Here is a 20,224-nt window from a genome sequence, read left to right on the forward strand (position 1 = left end):
TGGAAATATCTACTATTCTGATTTCCACTACTAATCTAATCCTGCTTCACTTTCTATTTAATGAAGCTAAGTCTAGCCTCATGCAGCTCCATATACTTCCTCCTAGCTTCAGCTTCTTGTTGCTGTAAATTGAGATTCATAGGCTCATTATGTAGTTCTATTTGTGCTTGTACTAACATAATTCAAGCCTCATCTGCAGCCTGTTCAATATTTGAATATCTGTTCTTGTTCAACACCTTCAGACTTTTTTCATCTGCTTCAATCTGGTGACAACCTTATACATAGGTACTCCATGAATCCTCTGTTGCCAAGCTTCCCGAACAGTGTTCTGAAACTCAGGAGCTTTAGCCCACATGTTAAAGAACCTAAATGATTTAGGTTTCTTAACAACTTCTTTATCCATCTGCACAACACAAGGGTTATGATTAGATATTGTCTCTGGCAAAAAGCATGCCAGTGCATTTTCAAATTCTTTTCCCCACTCTTCATTTGCCATCAGTCTATCAATCTTCAAACATACTCTATTTTCACCCTCCTGATTATTTCTCCATGTAAAGAATGGGCCTGTAGTACAATAATCACTCAAGCTACACTCTCTCATGCAGTCTCTAAACTTCATCACCTCCTCCAACATGACAGCTGATCCTAATCTCTCATTAAGATTAAGAACATTATTAAAGTCTCCACCTATGATCCAAGGGCCCTTTATACCCTTGTGCAATCTTTTCAATCCCTGCCATAAGCTCTCCCTTTCTTTAGCATCATTATATCCATATATAACAGTGAGACTAAACTTCTTTCCAATAGCATTATGTAATATCTTCCCATGAATAAACTGTGCATTACATTCAAGAATGTTAACATCAAACTTACTATGACACCATATCAACCAAATCCTACCTCCCTTGTGACATTGATAATAAGTCACTATGCTCCAATTAGCACATACTCCTCCATAAAATTTTGCAAAGTTGCTTCTTCTCACCCTTGTTTCAAGCAAACCACACAGCCCCACATTATTGTGATTGAGAAACATTCTCACATCATTGTGTTTCAGAGGACTATTAAGTCCTCTCACATTCCAGAATGCTAGATTATCCATGTAGAGGAAGTTGATCCCCCTCTACTTGCATTTTACCTTTCCCTCTATCAGGAACAACTGAGGTTGAAGCTTCTGGGTCTTCAGTTGCTTCTAGATTCCCCTTCTCTACACTCTCTTGATCATGAGCCTCTTCCTCTATTGTGACCAATTCAGATTGATGTTTTTTATTGTGCCCCTCCCTCTTTTCCTTCCTCTGTTGCCCCTGAGGCTCCTCCTGTTGAGTCTCAGTCTGCTCTCCATTAGTCTGTTGAACTGTGGACACTTCCATTTCAACAACTTGTCTCTGTCTTCTCACCCAAATCTACTTTGGTTTGATTTTTTTTGCTGCAACCTCAAACATTTTTCTCCTGCATTCTTCCATGTTGTGTCCTATCCCTTTGCAGTCAGAGCAAAAAAAAAAGGTTTACACTCATATATTACTTGTTGTGATGTCATCTTCTCCTGTTCATTCAGGAACACTATCTCCTTTGGAAATTCTTGATCTATTTTAACCTCCACCAGCACTCTTGCATATTCTAAAATCTCCTTTTGTGCTGTAGCTCTATCTGTTCGAATAGGTTTCCCTATCCTACTAACTAGTTTTGTCAATGTTTGTTGCCCCCAGTATTTCAATGGTAGATTCGGAAGCTTCACCCATGTTGGGACAACCTTCACATCCTCCTCTATAAGGTCCAACTCAGGAGACCATTGCTTCATAATGACTGGTTTCCTATCATACAAGATAGGTCCGGCTTCCATTGCCTTCATTTTATCCTCATATTTACTAAATCGAACCACAAAAACTCCGTTACGCATCATTGAGACTCTGTCAATCCCAAATTTACCCCAAACACGCCTTATGAAACCATCTACAATCCTGAATGGAGGTTTAACTCCTAAAATATAACACACTATTGGAGATTGCCAATAGTCTATTTCAGGTTGAATCTCCTCAGCTGAAATTTTAATCATCTCATTTCCACCACTACCCTCACTTCCATTCTGTTTATCAAGTCCACCAATGGTTAAATCAACACCCTCCTCCCTAATATTCTGAAACAATGTTTTACTCCATGGGTTAGGATTACCTGGGTTACTTTCGAGTTGCTGCATAGGATGAGGCAATGGATTCACCAATCCACTTCCAGTCGGTCGTTGAGGTGTTCTAATATAAGCCACCCAGCTCTCCATTCTACTATGTCCAGCTTCAAAATTAGCCTTATCCTGATTCGAAGCCGCCTCATCCAAAGATGCAAGTGATTCCACTTCCTCTTCATCGTCCTCCGACGTCCAACTCAGAGCTGATAAGTCCTCAATATCATCCACATTCTTCTGTTTTCTAGCATCTCCTGATTGTGGCACTCTCTTACTTTTATCTTGCTTTCCTTTATTTTTACTAGATTGATGAGTCTTCTTGCTGCCATCACCTTTCTTTGAACCCTTTGCCATAGCTTCAGCAGAACGCTGAGATTCAATGGAACAGTAACGCAGTTTTTCAAAAAGCTAGAGAGAAGGAGGAGTTTCTCTCTCTAACACTCATCTTTTTCATTTCAGACACAAAGAAAACATAACCTAATATTGTTGTTGTAGACACATAAATTTGTCTTTCCTTTTAGCACCTTATGATGAAACATATCATCGTCCTATTTGGTCTGGACTGAAGAGGAACAATTAAAAGTCTAAATGCATAATCTTTTTGAGTCAAAATATGTTCTAATGTAAATCCCAAGAGGCTAAAAATAGATATCTTTTAGAAAGAAGAAGAGCAACAAACAAGAAAGGCAAAAGTTCTCCGATATCGAAAGCGTAATTATCCAACCTATATCACAACACTAAATATGGTTCAAGTAGGCTGATACCCCTCCTGGGTCGCCAATCTAGCTCGCTCTAGCTTAGGAGCTCAATTTGGATTCTCATAAAGGGACTAACCCACAAGGTGAGTCTGGAATGGGATATAGTAAGTGTGCCACGAGTGCTCCCTTTGTTGGCTGGGGAAGTCCTTACTGTGCAACCTTACTTTGCTTAACCACTGCTACTCTTTTTTTTTTTTTTTTTTTTGCCCGATCTCTTAAAGAAAGGAAGGCTCGTGAATGACCAATCCCTAGCAATTCACATGGCATCATCAAATGAACAAGTCTTGGACAAGAATCTAGAATGCTCTTGTTGACGATGATCCTTTACTCCAACAACATCTAGGGAGTATTGTATTGGTCGTAGGGGACTCAAGCCTTTGTCGATTGACAGGATCCCAGGATTGGAACTAGTGACATTCTCTACCCAAAACAAGCGCCACCAAGCTGCACTACATATTAACTTTATCTACAATGTCATCGTGGAGAATCCTTTCCCTGCTTTTTGTTCTCTATTCTAGAGACTCGGTTATTTGATATTTTTTTCAATGTAGAAAGGTGAGGCACTTTCCCCTGCCAGAGATGATTTGAATATGCTTTTGCTAAAAGGTATGTTTGATCGAGCGAGTAATGAATGACCGAGCATCTACATAGATTGACTGAACGTATAAATCCTTCCACTAGCAGACGATCATGTTTTTTTACAGCATTTCTCGTCACTCATATCTGCATTCTCACTTCTGATATCCCTAGGTATTGCACCAAAAATCTTCCCCGATTAGCATAATGTTCCACTACTGACACTTGAAAAAGCAACTTTCAAGGTGTCGTCGCTTCGGTGATTCACTTAAGCCCTGATACATTTTTGGTGCCATGGAGCTAGACCACAAAACGAACTTCTTTTCTACTTAATCCAGAAACAAGATTAGACATTATACTCAAGCGCAATTAATAATTCTTAATGATTAATTAATTTCCAAAAAATTATTTTATTAAATTATTTTCATAAAACCAGATTTTATGATTTAAATCCTTATTCAATGATAATTATCGATAGAAGATAAGCCAAAATGATTATCCAATATAAAACTGAATTTCGTGAAAAAAAAAAAACAAAAATGCGCTGCACGCAAAGGCATTGGGCTATGCCCGACCATTTTTTGTGCGATGTGAGGCTCATGTATGGCGCGTTAAACCTGTGCATTAGGCGCATTAGGCGCATAAGCCTTGCGCGGAGTGCATTTGTCTTTTTTTATATATATATGCAGCTTCCCTTGTCGTATTACATTAAGTACCCCATATTCACTCGTATTTTATAATGGTGTTTGACATATACTTCAACATATAAAAACACTAAAGAGAGCTTCTCAAGAATATTATTAATATTCTTAACATTTAGACCACATTCAAACACATTCTACAAGAATTTTCATTCTTCCCTTTCTTTGAATCTTCACTCAAGTACTTCTTTCTTCAAGTCTAAAGATTGATTCCTCTAGTAATGTTCGTACAGTTAGATCTAGGCGACAAAGGTATAATTCCTAAGGGTAACATTTAGACCAGATTAGTTGTGTCCTATTGGATCTAGATCCATATTCTTTTTTCTAGGATGTACCCAAATCCGACCCGGATCCGTCAGGTCCGTAAAATTTAGACCCATATCCAATGGATCCTAATGATTTAGGTCCAAAACAGGTCTACCGTACCTTTGTTACTAAAATCAGCCTGCTATTTATCACATAACATTGAACTGCATACACACGTATGATACACGAAGAAGTACATTACTCATGTAATCAATTTGACAACAACCTATTAAAATTATATTAAAATAGATTAAAATGAAATATATAATCAGATAAATTAACAATATAGGACTTATCTTGTAGTATTTGCACACATCTTCATATAACTTATAAGTTATAAAGGAGTTGTATATGTAACCAAAAGAATCAAAAGAAAAATATAAAATAAATGTGGCAACATTCAAGGTTAGCATCTTCACCCACTCTTCGAATATATTCTTAAGTGGAAAATGGAAATCCGAAATATGGCTTGTTTTCCAAAACAGCTTACATGACGACTAATCGGATGCAGTCGTGAGGGATGCACTGGTTCGTGGTGGTGTGAAGTTTAGCGGAGAGATAAGAGTGAAATAGGAGAAAGTGGGTGTAACACCTCGACTCTTCCGGAATCGAGTATATCATCACCAATGTGCATCCAGGGCTAACAACTGTCCTCAATAATCAACACAAGTTCTTCTAGCGCATTTTGTCCTCACTCACTGTGAAAAACTTCCCACGAGGTCACCCATCCCTGGACTTCTCTCAGCTAAGCATGCTTAATTGCAGAATAACTAAGGAAATGCTCTCCATAAAAGAAAGATGCATCTTGTTGGAATAAGTAAAAAGCAACGCCCTCGTTGCGCATGAGGACTCCACATATTCGGCATACTGCTTGTGGGTCGTCCAACTTGGAAACTAATCACATATTCGACACGCAGTCGGTGATATAGCCCCAGAATCCTCCCTAACTAGGCGACTGACCTTGGATTAATTATCTACACAATGAGCACACGGTCATAGGGTTGCTCTGATGCCCTTTGTAACACCCCGACTCTTCCGGAGTCGAGTATATAGTCACCAATGCGCATCCAGGGCAAACAAACTATCCTCAATAACTAACACAGGTTCTTCCGGCGCGTTTTATCCTCACTCATCCACACCCTAAGAAACTTCCCAAGAGGTCATCCGATCCCTGGACTACTCCCAGCCAAGCACGCTTAACTGCGGAGTAACTAAGAAAATGAGTTCCCTAAAAGAAAGATGTGTCTCGTTGGCATGAGTAGCCTGCTAAATCCTTTTAATTTAAATCAATCATGAAGGGAATTATAGTGAGTGTGGGATGGTGGTGTGAATTGGATGCGACGGTGATGACAATGACGATAGTGACAGAGAGGAGATGAGAGAGATGTGGGGCAGGAGTGAGTAAGACGGTGAAACAAAGTTAGGGTTTTCTCTTTGTCATAGTGACCCGCTTATGTATTTTAACAATATTTGAAATTTAAAATATCAGTAAATAAAAATGGGTCTACGGATCCGAGTCCTTGCGTCATATGCGGCCCGGATTGGCATTTCCCGCACAAGATCTAAATTCAGACCCTAAAAAAGGATATGGATCTACGGATCTGGACCCTAGTCAAATTCAATTAAATTCCTTTTATACTAATAATTTGTCATGAGGTATGAAATAAAATTAAAGATGCAATATTGTAAATGTTTTGTATAATCATTATGATCTCTCTTCTTATAATTATCTGTTTTTTCACCAAATACCCCTGCCAAAAAAATTTCTTCACCAAATACTCCAGCTTTTTTCAAAATTCACAAGATACCGCTAACTTTTAAAATAATTCACCAAATACCCCAAATTTTTAAAAAAATGACAAATAATGCCCTTAATGACTAACGACGGTTAACTCCGTTAGTCATTAGTGTTAATTAACCCTAAAAAACCTAAAAAAAACTCTAAAAAATTACTTTGGGCTTAACTCCTCAGAAAAGTGAACTTTAGCCCATCTAAACTTTTGACCCATGTACTTTGCCAGTATAGGTACGTGCCACTTGTAAATTGGCGATGAGGCCACATGTCACCTTCACAACCGTTGATTTTGAGGCGACAACATTTGCCCCTTAAAAGAGGAAGTTACCATTTGGGCGCCAAGACGGTTGGTTTCATCTTTTAACCGACCATAACTGCCCTTCTTTTTCAATAAAGAGGCGCCATTTAGCCGGTCTTATCAGGTTAATCTTCAAAGCCACTTAGGCAGGCAACAATTATTTTTACCGACGGAGGGGTCACTTTCACCCCTCTATAAATATGTCCCTTTGTCGTTTCTGAAATCATTTCAACATTCTTGAGAGATTTTCTAGAGAGAGACTCTGCATATTTTTACTGAACTTTTAGAGAGAGAAATTTCCTTCGTCCAAGTTCTTGCTAAGTGCTTTTCAATATGGCCGAAGTTTCATCCAGCTCGTCCTTAACGTTCGTCCAAGCACTTTCAACATGTATTCCTTTCTTTGTTTTACTTCCCTTGTATTTTCACGCATTTTTTAAGAAAAATGGACTCGTCTTCTTCAACGAATATCCCCGGCCGCTCAAGGGTTGGTACTGACCCTAGAACAGAGAGCCTTTCTTCTTCGGCATATTTTAGAGTTGGGCCTATCTCGGCCGGCCATGCATTCTTTTATTTTGGACATGGACGGCAAAGTCAGACGACCCAATATTTACCTGTGCAGGGTAATCTAGTGCGCGTCAAGCAAACAACTCGCATCAGACGAGGGGTAAACCTTCCGGCCTTCAGCTCAGAAATGGAGGCATCGACTGGACGAATTCCCGCTGACGGGGAGCGTGAAGTCCAAAGCGCCCAGCCAGCACAACAAATTCCTTCTCCTGGAAGCGTCCAAGAGGAAACTATTATTAGGGGGTCTCCAGAACCCAGCCAGTCCAGGCAGGAGACGGCCACAAATGAGGTTAGTGAGGTGGAAGCCTCCTCCAGTCCGGCTAGTGACTCTACGGAGCCGTCCACCACTTCTTCAGAAATAAGGCGCCGGCTAGGCCCTTTATCCGACCCTAGGTTCATCCTGACCGACAACAGTTGGCTAGGACGGTAGGCTCTGACCTCAAACACTTTTCTACTGCTATGCCATTGTCGGGTTACCGGTTTGTCCTCCCTGGCCGAGAGGACACTATACTTAGTGCTCCTCCTGGCCATTTTGACATTTATCGGCTGGCCCTGGATGCTGGGTTGCGCTTTCCTTTGCATCCCTTCATCAGTCGCCTTCTACGTACATTACTATACTATAGGCCACAACCAACTTGCCCCAAATTCTTGGCAAAACATCTTGACCTTTTTTGTCGTCTGCGAGCTAAAAGGGGTTGACACTTTGCTGACCGCCTTTTCCCAAATTCATTATGTATCCAAGGTTCCTCGCATTGTGGACGGAGCCTAGTTCTGTGTGTGCAATCGTCAGGGCTTCCTGACGTCTTGGGAGAAAACGTCCAAGATACACGCCTGGAAAGGCGAATTTCTATTCGTCCAGGCGCCTAACGAAGCTGTTGCCAGACGACTCCGGTATTTCAGCCGATCTACTACCAATACTGGACGAATGGCATCTTATTTAGAACTCGAGAGTACTTCCTCCGAAGAGATGATGGAGTACTTCAGAGTATCGGACTACTCCATTAATAACACGTCCTTTAAGGGTTCGTCTAATTGGATCCCCTTCAAAGAGATGTTTTACTTTGATAACTTCCTGGTCGCTGCCGGCTTGCGGCGGGCCGAGGATAGAGGTATAATTCGTAATTTTTCCCAAGTAAAGCTTCCCGTCTAATTATAATCATCATATTTATGTTTTTTCTTCTTATGCAGACTCGGCCAGGACAAAGCTCAAAAAATCTTGGACAGGAGATATGAGTTCGGCCAAATTCACTGACTCCTTCTGGAAGGAGTTTAGTAAGACCGGCTCTGAGAAGAGGACGGATACACTGGTATACTTAGCATAAAAAAAAAAATTCTTTTTCTTCTTTTGCTGGACGGATTCTTGCTTTGAGAAGCAGATCGTCCTGGAGTAGCTTGGCCGCCTTCCTTAAACCCACAAGGTTCATCTAAGAGCAAACCTTTTGTCCTCTTGGACGGGTGTTGCTGCTAAGATGGACCCTGCTCCAAAGAGGAAGTCGATCAAGACCTACATTCTTCTAGAAGGGAAGTCGTCCAACTTTAGTTGGCCGGCTTCCTTCTGTAGAGAATGCTCTTCGCCTTACTTTCAGCTTTTGTAGGATGGGCTCCTCTTTTAACAGAGTTCCGTCCACTGGAGTTAAGTAATTCCTGGCCGTTTTCCTTCTTCTACTGGCCTTTAACACTTGAACTTGTTTTCTTTCAGAAAAATGCCCCAACATCCAAGGCGTTGGCCGAGAAGGCGGCTTCTAAGAAGAGGTCGGGCCACAACCGAGGAAGCTCCTCCCCCCAAGAAATCCAAAGGCTTTACAGCCAAAAAGAAGAAGTCTTCTCGGTCGGCCCTGCCGAAGGTCGAGATCCCTCCCAAGACAGAGGAAGTCCTTCTTACCTCCGAGGAGAGGACCCTGGTTACGTATGCCGGCCCTATTGACCCTTCTATGCCCCTTACTTTTGAGCATCCGGACGCGGCTGCTACCTTGGACGAGACTGAGGGGACGAAAAAATCTTCTGCTCAGCCGGACGCGGCTTTAGATGGGACGGTCTTCTCTGGGCCAGTGGCCAAGCTGGTGTCCCAAATGCCGGCGGCTATAGATCGGCTTCCCGATCCTCTGGTGAGTCTTATTATTCCGACATTGTTAGGACTTTGCGCGTTGGCGGGCGACCGATGAGTCCGTCTAACAAATAAGCCATAGTCATACCCGTCCGAAATTTTGACGAGTCTCCTCTTTCAGATAAAGGAAAAGGGGCAGCTGAAGCAGCTCTTGACGGGTCTCCTTCTCTTTCAGACGACGAATCCTCGGCCGCCTTCACGAGGATGCCATCGGCTGATCGCGAGAAGCTCAAGCAGGAACTTTTCAAATGCTTCCTTGAACCTTACATCAAAGGGTTGAGGGGAGCCTCGTCAGGCCATGTAGGCTACATGTCTCAACTTGCTGCTGAGGTATGCTCTTATTCTTTTGACGCATGTTTTTTGTACTTGCATATATTTTTTCACTTTTGCAACCATCCTAACTTATTTTCGTCTTTCCTATTTCAGCTCTTTGCTCGCAGCATGATTACCGAGGACTGGGCAAGACTGCTTAGGAAGGAAAACAAGCAGTTCGTCCGGGAGGTTACCAAGGCAGCAGACCTGGCTCAGTTTCCCATGGCCAGCAGGAAGTGATGCACCGACAGTCAAGGGAGGCCTGGGAAAAGAGGTCGGCCGAATGGAGGCCCAGAATCAAACTTACCTACTCCGGCTGACGGAGCTCCTGGACGAGAGGGCCGATTTGGAGCGCTCTGTTAAAGATGAAAGAAACTCAACCCTGCTGGCGGCGGCGGAGCTTCGAAGAAAAAACTGTTATCTTCGAGGCAAAAACTATGCCTTAGCAGAAGAGGCCAAGTCATCTTTTGAGGCGGCCAAGGAGGCGCTGAACAAGGTGATTGACACTTCCAAATCCTGGGTTGTGAAGGCCTTCGAGATGCTGGCCGAGGAGGATGATATTCCAAGATTCGTCCATCGGCTGAACTTCCAAGAAAGTCTTCACAAGGCTATTGTGGCCGGGGAGGAACTTCCAACCTTTCAGGATTCTTCGGACGACGAAGAGGGTGAAGAAGAGGTCGACCCTGAAGCTCAGGACGAGGATAACACTGATCCTCGAGAAGCTTATCTTTTCCTTTCCTTAGTCTTGGTCGTAGGCCCTTTGTACTTAGCTTTGTAGGATTTTTTGTTTATTGTATTTTTTAGACTACGTTGTAATTTGCTCTTTTACTTATCTATAAAAAAGTTTCTTTTTTACATCTTTGTCTCAGAATCTCATACTTATGACGTCTACCATTCAAACCAATTATTCTGAACAAAAATGCTAAGTACGAAAACAGTTCGGCCAATGCAACCAAAATAATTCAGCCTATGCAATCAACGCTCATTGGCCGAATACTTTAATTCATTTATCAGATATGCCAAGTTAAAAACCTGTTCGGCCTGAAATTTGGGTATCGTTCGTTAGAGCTTGTAATAGTAACTTTTTTTGTACAAGGACTTGGTTATCTGCAGTATGTTTAGTCCATATATGCCCCCCTTCTTGGACGAAGAGATCTCAGTGACCTCTCTTTCGTTCAAGAAGGAGAATGACCATAATTTGCTAGATAACTTGAACATTTTATGAAGGTTATGAAAACTCGTCCATCCTTGTTTAAAATATGAAATAACTTGTTCCTTTACTAAGGTTGTTATCTCAGGTTATGGCTTTTGGACAGAAAGTAAGACGCCTTTACTAAAGCGTTCTAATTCTAGCCGCCTTCGTTCAGGAGATGTTAACTCTTTAAGTTAACTAATTATAGGCCTATATCATGTGCTATCCTTTATAGGATGGTAACATGTTGGTCGGTCCCCTATTAGAAGATGCTTTTATTTGTTGCTCTGCTTTGTATGTCGGTTTAGCAGATGGTATGCACCTTTAGACAACTAAATATGGCAAACATAGCAAACAAAGAGACAGTCATAGGAGAGAAGTAGAGTTGTATTATATGAATTTTGCTTGGCTGGGAGCCAAGATACATGTATACATTTCTACTTTTTCATTGATGAGTGCTAGCGAAATATTACACTTCTTTGAGCTATCTTAAACAAAGTATTTTTTTTCAAAGTATTAGAGTTCCACGTCCTGGGAACAGAACGACCGTTCATATGCTCTAGACGGCAGGTACCATTATGAACTTGTTGGACAACTTTGTAAGGTCCTTCCTAGTTCGGAGTGAGCTTATCCAGCTCTTTGGCCCGACCAAATGCTTCCAATTTTCTTAGGACGATATCTCCCTCATTTAATGGTCGCCTAGCCACTCTCTTGTTAAATTCTCGAGTCATTCTTAATTTATAGAGTTCCATTCTTAACAGAGCATTGCCCCTTACTTCAGGAACCTGATCCAAATCCGGATAGCAACCCAGTTGGCCTCCTCTGAATACAGCATGACCCTAAGAGTTGGTTCTTCAATTTCAATGGGGAGGACGGTCTCTGAGCCATAGACGAGCATGAATGGTGTTTCTCTAGTTGAGGTCTTGGCTGTTGTTCTAATCGACCATAGGACCAACTGTAACTCTTCTACCCACAATCCTTTTGCATTGTCTAGCTTCTTTTTAATTCCGGCTGATAAAATTTTGTTGAAGGCTTCAACTTGTCCATTGGCCTGGGGGTGGGCAACTGCAGCAAAGTGGGCTTTAATACCCTGATCGGCCATCGATTCACGGAGCTTGGGCGTTTCAAGTTGTGGCCCATTGTCAAAAACAATGGACTGAGGCATCCTAAACCTTGTAATGAGGTTCTTCCAGACGAACCCTTTCACGTCGTTGGTGGTGATTCCTGTGATTGCTTCAGCCTCCACCCATTTTGTGAAGTAGTCGACTGCTACTCTAACTAATTTTTTCTGGCCGGCTGCCACAGGAAATGGGCCAAGAATATCCATCCCCCATTTGGCAAAGGGAAGGGGAAAAAGAACCGGAGTTAGATAGTTGGACAGCTTCTGATAAATGTTGCTATGCCTTTGACAACTATCACACCACTTTGCATAAAGCAACGGATCCTCCTTCAAGGTCGGCCAGTAATAACCAGTCCTTAAGGCCTTTTCCCCTAACGCCCTTCCCCCAATATGGGAAGCACAAGCTCCTTTATGCAACTCCTTCAGGACCTCCAACCCATCCTCTCTAGTGATGCACTTGAGGAGAGGCTGGTTGAAGGCTTTTTTGTAAAGAGTTTCATCCCACAGCTCAAACCATTTATCCCTAGCCTTTACATACTTGGCTTCCAAGGGATCATTGGGCAACCGTCCTGTTTTCTTATATTCTATGATGGGGCTCATCCATAGGTTTTCTCGGCTGAGAAACAAGACCTCCTTTTGATCAATGCTTTTGGCCGACTTGATCTCCCAAAACACAGTTCTTGGCACATCTCCTTCGGTTGAACTGGCTAGCTTAAATAGAGCATCTGCTTGATGATTTTCCAACCTTGACACTTGGTCGAGCACAAACCGCTTTAGTGTTTCTATTTCTTCCTTGATCAGATTCATGTATTTACTCATGGATGCTTCTTTGCATTCAAAATCTCCATTGACTTGACTGACTACCAGCAGAGAATCCGTCTTTGCTTCAATTTCCAGGGCTCCGGCCGCTTTGCACATTTTGATGCCGGCTAAGAGAGCTTCATACTCTGCTTCATTGTTTGAAGCCTGGAACTGAAATTTCATGGCATATTCAAACTTGTCTCCCTCTGGTGACTAAAAGATGATCCCAGCTCCAAAACCATTGGCAGTTTCCTTTCGCTGGGTCCTAGACGCACTGTATTGTAGGCTGAGTAAGCTCTACTATGAAGTCTGCCAAGGCTTGCCCTTTGATCGCTTTTCTGGGCTCAAATGATAAGTCAAACATGTTGAGCTCCACAACCTACTTTAGCATTCGTCCAGAGGCATCCATCTTATGCAAAACTTGCTTTAAAGGCTTATCAGTATAGACGAGGATACTATGAGTAAGAAAATATGGTCTTAGCTTCCTGCTGGCCATAAGTAGTGTCAGGCCAAACTTCTCTATCAATGAGTACCTGCCCTCAGCATCTTTTAGCACATGGCTAACAAAGTAGATGGGAATTTGTACTGATTCCATTTCAGCTAAGAGAACGGCACTAACCGCGAATGGAGATACGGCCAAGTATACATATAATCTTTCTCCTTTAGCCGGGCTGATAAGCCTGGGCAATTGCCGAATGTGCTCTTTTACTTGTTGAAGATCTTCCTCTACTTCCTCCGTCCACTTAAATTTCGCATTCTTCTTCATTGTCGCGAAGAAATGATGACACTTATCACCAGACTTAGATAGAAATCGTCCAAGGGCCGCTAGACACCCCGTCAGACGCTGGACTTCTTTAGTCTTGGACGGAGAGGTCATATTCAGAATTACTTGTATTTTGTCAGGGCTGGCCTTAATTCCTCGTTGATTGAGCAAGAACCCTAAGAACTTTCCGACAACTACACCAAATACACATTTCTGCGGATTGAATTTTAACTTATATTTTTTAAGAGTCATGAATGTTTCTCGCAAATCCTTCAGATGATCCATTTCCCTTCGGCTTTTGACGATCATGTCATTAATATAAGCCTTCATATTTCGCCCTAACTGTGGCTGAAAGACCGTGTTTATGAGCCTCTAAAAGGTGGCCAGTGCATTTCGGAGGCTGAAAGGCATCCTTAGCCAACCATAATGACCCTTCTCAGTAATGAATGAGGTTTTATCCTGGTCCTTAGGCCACATAGAAATCTGGTGGAATCCTGAATAGGCGTCCATAAAGCTAAGCAGTGCATGCCTCACCGTGGAGTCAACCAACCGATCGATTTTAGGCAACGGGAAAATGTCCTTCGGACAAGCCTTGTTCAAATCGGTATAAACAACGCACATCCTTCTGGTGTCGTTCGGCTTGGGGACCATGACCACATTAGCAATCCAATTCGGATAAAAGGTTTCCCGGATGAACTTTGACTTCAAAAGCTTTTGGACCTCCTGATCAACAGCCTGGTTCCTGGCTGGTTCCAAGTGCCTTTACTTCTACCGGATTGGCTTCTGCCCCGGATCTATGTTCAACTTGTGCACAGTAACTTCGGGATCAATCCCCGGCATCTCCTCAACGGTATACGCGAAAGCATCCTCAAACTCCTTCAACGGCGTGATCAATTCGTCTTTGGTCTGAGAACCTAGAACTGATCCTATTTTCAGCGTCCTTTCTGGACATTCTTCGTTTAGACAAATCTCTACTGGTCTTTCCACCGGTTCTGGATGTTCTAGTCCCATGCCCATAATGGCCATCACTTCTTCCAAGGATGTCTTCTCTTCCTTGATGGCTAGGCATTTCCTCTTTTTGCTCGGCAAGAGTATGGACGGTCTGCCTTCTTGAGGAACCTTCTCTTGAGCTTTCCCTACTTCATTCTTCAGCTCACTTATTTGGCCTTTTACTATCTTGCCCGGTTCTTTTTCTATTCCCTTTCGCCGCTCTGCCTTTTCTCCTTTCCATGATGATGGTTTTAGAGTGGTGAGGTAGATTTCTCTTGCTGCTTGCTGATGGCCCTATAGGGATCTAATCTTTCCTCCATCACACTGGAATTTCATAAGCATCAAATGAGTCACTATGACAGCCTTGATGTGGTTCAAGGTGGGTCGTCCGAGGATGACATTATAAGCTGTCAAATCTCGTACCACGAAGAATTTCATAAAGAGCGTTCGAGCGGCCTCTTTATCCCCTACCTTGACGGGTAGAGTGACTGTCCCCACGGGATGAATGACTCCTCCTCCGAATCCAATAATAGGATGATTGACAAGTACTAAATTTCCTTCATCAAACTTCAACCTTGATAGACAATTCGCACTGATGAATCCCTGTATCAATCAGGATCCGTCTTATCCTCAGATTTGCAATTTTCATCTCTACCACCAGTGGGTCATCATGAGATGTTCTTATCTTCCCACGATCCTGCTTGCTGACCACAATTTTAGGGAAAGGATCAGACTCTGCCTGGTTGGTGAGCATTACCTGGCAGAGTTCCCGCAAATAATTCTTGTGGCCGCGATTTGTAAGGCATCCTGCTGCAAATCCTCCAGAAATCACTAGCACTACATTTTCGTCAGTGCTTTCATCATCTTTTCTTCTCCCTTGACGATTGTCTTTTTTCTGGAATTTTCTACTTGCCTGAGGTAAATAGGAGTTCATTTTACCCTTGCGAGCTATGTCCTCCAAGGCTCTTTTCAAATGCTTGCACTCATTCGTCTCATGACCACAATCTTTGTGGAAATGACAGTACTTGCTTTTATCTCGGTTCCTGTAAGGCGTCTTCATTTCTGCTCGCGCCTTAAGCTCATATTGATCTTTGATCTCCATGAGGATGGAGTACTGATCTTTGCTGAAATCTATAGGCTCAGCTGATGATGCCGGTTCAGATCTCTTGCTTCTTCTAGATGAAGTTGTCATTGAAGTCATCGCCCAAGTTTCAGCTTTCTTGGGAATGTTCTTTTTTGGGTGGATGTTTTCTTCAACTTTCTTTGCCTCTAGCTGTTTTGCTTTAGCACAAACCTCTGTAGCATGAATAAAGGCTTCGGCCTCCTGCAGAGCATCAATCAAGGTGGATATCTTCTTCTTTACCAAATCGAATTTAAAACTTCCAAGTCTTAAACCCCGGATGAAAGCGTTAAACGCTACTCCCGCATTCAGATACGGGATCTACAATGCTTCCAGATTAAATCTCTTCACATAACTTCTTAGTGCTTCCTTAGGTCTTTGGACGACCTTTCCTAGATGCATGCTGGTCTTCTCTCTTGTCGATTTGCGACAAAATGACTAGTAAACAAGATACTTAGCTCAGTAAAATTATTCACCGAGTTAGGCGGAAGATTGTTAAACCATTTTTGAGCTACCTCTTTCAACGTGGCTGCAGAGTTCTTGCACCATGTAGCATCATCAACTCGCTGAACATACATCTGATGTTTGTATGCGGTCAAGTGATCATCCAGATCCGTAGTGCCGTCAAAGGGCTCTATTGTCGGAAGCTTAACCTTTGGGAATGGAGGGAACTCCATGATTCTGGCTGAGAAGGGAGTCAGCCAGTTAATCTTGAGTGCCCCAACATGTCCCTTAGTGGGTATGTGCCCCCGGCGATATTCCTTCAGCACTGGGTTTGAGGAGGTGTTGGCTAAGGCCTGACGCCTATACACCATTGGTTGTAAAACCGTTTTTTCCTGCCTTGGCTGAACAGCCGAAGGTCTTTGACTTCTTCCTTCTGTTCTAGACGGAACCCTTAATGGGGGATCCTTCATATAGGGAGTAGACCCTGAGGCCGAGCGTTGGAGAGCAGCTGCCCTCTTGGCTTCCAAATACTCCCTAGCATCTGTCTCCATCTCGTGGCCACTAGGAGGAATGTTATCTCCTGGCCGAACTACTAACTTCCAGTCCATCTTCCTTCTAGGTTCACTGACGGCTGGCTGCTTTCCTTTAGACAGTGGCTTTGTCTTCTCTTTCCAAGGAGGCCGGCTTGTCCCTGGACGGCCTTCTTGGGACTGCCCCTTAAGCGGTAACGCAACATCCTGCCCTGGATTAACTTGAAAAAATAGCATATTGTTCTTAATTTGCTCCTCCAGGCCATGACAGCGGCCATCCTAGCCTGGAAGTCATTGAAGACATTTTCCAGATGACCAGCTGTCACTGGACGGTCAAGATTCTCCTGGATGACAAGGCCCCTACTCCCTCCAGAGAGACGAACGGCGGTAGAAGGTTTGTCTCGTCCTCGGGGTGGCCTCTCGTCACCCATTGTATCTTCCACTTGAATCTCAAAGCTCCTATTCCGAGCAACATTGGATGAGTGACAATCAGTCATTGTTGCGTCTCCCCACAAACGTCGCCAAATGTTACGTAGTGTTAAACTAGTAAATCAATACTACAATCCCCAATAGTAGGTTCTCAATTTGGAGACTTGTGCAACAATGCCTAAACACGAATCCCGGACCTAAGCTCCGCCTTGAAACCTTCAAAAAAGGGACCCACCTGGAGGTTTGGGTGGTATTTCCCCCTCCGAAGCTTAAGTCAGGCATGAGGAATAATAAGGAACTTTTAGAGAGAGAAAGTAGAGAGAGAGAATTTATGGCAGGATAATAGTACTATGCTCCAGAAAACGTACCTTTCCCCTGACTTCAAGGACTATTTATATTGTTTGAGATGACTGTTTTACCCTGATGTCACCCTACTTTGGGAGCACCTGATTGGCTAAGCAATAATGCTACGCCACATGGTAGGTGCTGATTGGTCAGTACACCTCACTCTTTTATAGAAATAGGCTTTACCTTTACTAGGCCTAAGTACAAGTTTGGGCCACAAGAAAGCTGGTTAGTACACTTTTCTTCTCAGAAAAGTGTACTTTAGCCACTCTAAACTTTTGACCCATGTACGTTACCAGTATAGGTACGTGCCACTTTTAAGGTGGCGATGAGGCCACATGTCACCTTCACAGTCGTTGATTTTGAGGCTACAACACCTTCAACTCCAGTACTACAACAGGATCAGGCTGGCTAGGTATAATAACTACCCTTCTTGAATGCAGCAAAATTTGGTAAACCCATTTGCTCCGAAATGTCGTTGAAATGCTGTGTCATCTCCTCTCTGAGCTCCTCCCGAATTGCAGCTTTCATAGCCTCCACATCTACTGAAGCTGCCGAATTCACACTACTTGCACTCGATTTTGTCGTTGTAGTGTATTGATCACCATATACCTTTCTCAACCCCAGGCGGACACCTCCTACACCCCTCACGCGTCCATAGTGGTCCCGTCCTAAAGTCTCGTGCAATACATCAATGTGTCCTTTAGGAGTGAACTCACCAGTTGCCTCCTTTTCCTTGAAGCCAATCTACATAAGGATAAGAGAGTAATGCTCGTGAGTAGGGATGGGTAAGGGTCGGGTATGGGTCGGGACCAGCTGGACCTTAGACCCATACCCTAAATTTTTTTGCAGACCCAGACCTGGACCCGAACCCTAAGGGTCTGAAAAAATTGGACCCAGACCCTTAGGGTCTAGTGGGTCTAGAGGGTTTGGAGGGTCCAGACCTAAATTCTTTATTTTGCCAAATTTTCAGCATTATTAATATCGATAATCATCTGAAATTTACATGAAACAAACACAAAAAATCGCATGAAACAAACACAAACATATAAATTAAAAAAAAAAAACGAAACAAACACAAACTTATGAACTGAAAAAAAAATGAAACAAACACAATTCATAAACATATAAACTGAAAAAAAAAACGAAACAAACACAAACATACAAACTGAAAAAAAACGAAACAAACACAACTTACATAAGAGTTCAGAATGAGTGTTTTGGTGGTTTAGTTTAGGTTTTAGTCTTTTAGAAAATCAATTTGTTTTTTTTAAAAAAGTTAAAATGTATATATTAAATAAGTTTTGGGGCTAAGGGTCGGGTCTTGGTAGGGTCTGGGTCCAAATTTTGAAGACCCGGACCCTAAAAAATTCACTTGGACCAAGACCCGAACCCGGACCCTTAGGGTCTGAAAAAGTTGGACCGAGACCCTTAAATTGGGGTCGGATCCAATAGGGTCTGGGTAAGGTCCTGGCCCCATGTCCATCCTTACTCGTGAGCGCACAAGTTATATTATATATACCTTATATAACCATATAATCTGTACTTACAATGGCTATAGTAAGTGTGTCTGAATAATATAGTGAGTTTCTGCATGATATAGTGTGGGTCTGAATGACATAGTGGAAATCTGCATAATATAGTGGGTTTTCGCATAATATAGTGGATTGTTCAGTAATGATATGTTATTTTGCCTGGTGTACACTAATGTTAACGTTAACCGGGTCCACACAAGTCAGATTGATTATCATATGCCTACTTAATAATTATATGTATATTATATTATTGTCCTCCATGATTTTTATAATCCACTTATTATTTTTCATAATCAAAGGCCTAAACAATTGTTCAAATATTAATCAGATTAATTTGGACAACCTGCTAAGTTCCCTGTAATATTGATTGCATAATAACTTGTCACTAAACAATAGTCTTTTTATGTGTTTCTGGAACCAATTTAGACTAGATATTTTTAGGGTGAATAAAAATATTATTTAATTATTCTTTGGCATATAATCTGTGAGGAATTGATATTTAGTGGAGGCAAACAATGGGGAACATTCTCCTAGATGACCAGGCCCCTACTCCCTCTAGAGAGACGAACGGCGGTACAAGGTCTGTCTCGTCCTCGGGGTCCCTCTCGTCACCCACTGTATCTTCCACTTGAATCTCAAAGCTCCTATTCCGAGCAACATTGGATGAGTGACAATCAGTCATTGTTGCATCTCCCTACAAACGTCGCCAAATGTCACGTAGTGTTAAACTAGTAAATCAATACTACAATCCCTAATAGTAGGTTCTCAATTCGGAGACTTGTGCAACAATGCCTAAACACGAATCCCGGACCTGAACTCCGCCTTGAAACCTTCAAAAAAGGGACCCACCCTGGAGGTTTGGGTGGTATTTCCCCCTCCGAAGCTTAAGTCAGGTATGAGGGATATGATGGAACTTTTAGAGAGAGAAAGTAGAGAGAGAGAATTTATGGCAGAATAACAGTACTATGCTCCGGAAAACGTACCTTTCCCATGATTTCAAGGAGTATTTATACTGTTTGAGATGACTATTGTACCCTGATGTCACCCTAACTTGGGATCACCTGATTGGCTAAGCAATAATGCTACGACACGTGGCAGGTGCTGATTGGTCAGTACACCTCACTCTTTTACAGATTTAGGCTTTACCTTTAGTGGGCCTAAGTACAAGTTTGGGCCGCAAGAAAGCTGGTTAGTACACTTTTCTCATTAGAAAAGTGTACTTTAGCCCATCTAAACTTTTGACCCATGTAATTTGCCAGTATAGGTACGTGCCACTTGTAAGGTGGCGATGAGGCCACGTGTCACCTTCACAGCCGTTGATTTTTAGGCTACAACACCTTCAACTTCGGTACTACAACTAGATCA

Source organism: Beta vulgaris, chromosome 3 (genome assembly GCF_026745355.1).
Source record: "Beta vulgaris subsp. vulgaris cultivar EL10 chromosome 3, EL10.2, whole genome shotgun sequence".
Taxonomy (NCBI): domain Eukaryota; kingdom Viridiplantae; phylum Streptophyta; class Magnoliopsida; order Caryophyllales; family Amaranthaceae; genus Beta; species Beta vulgaris.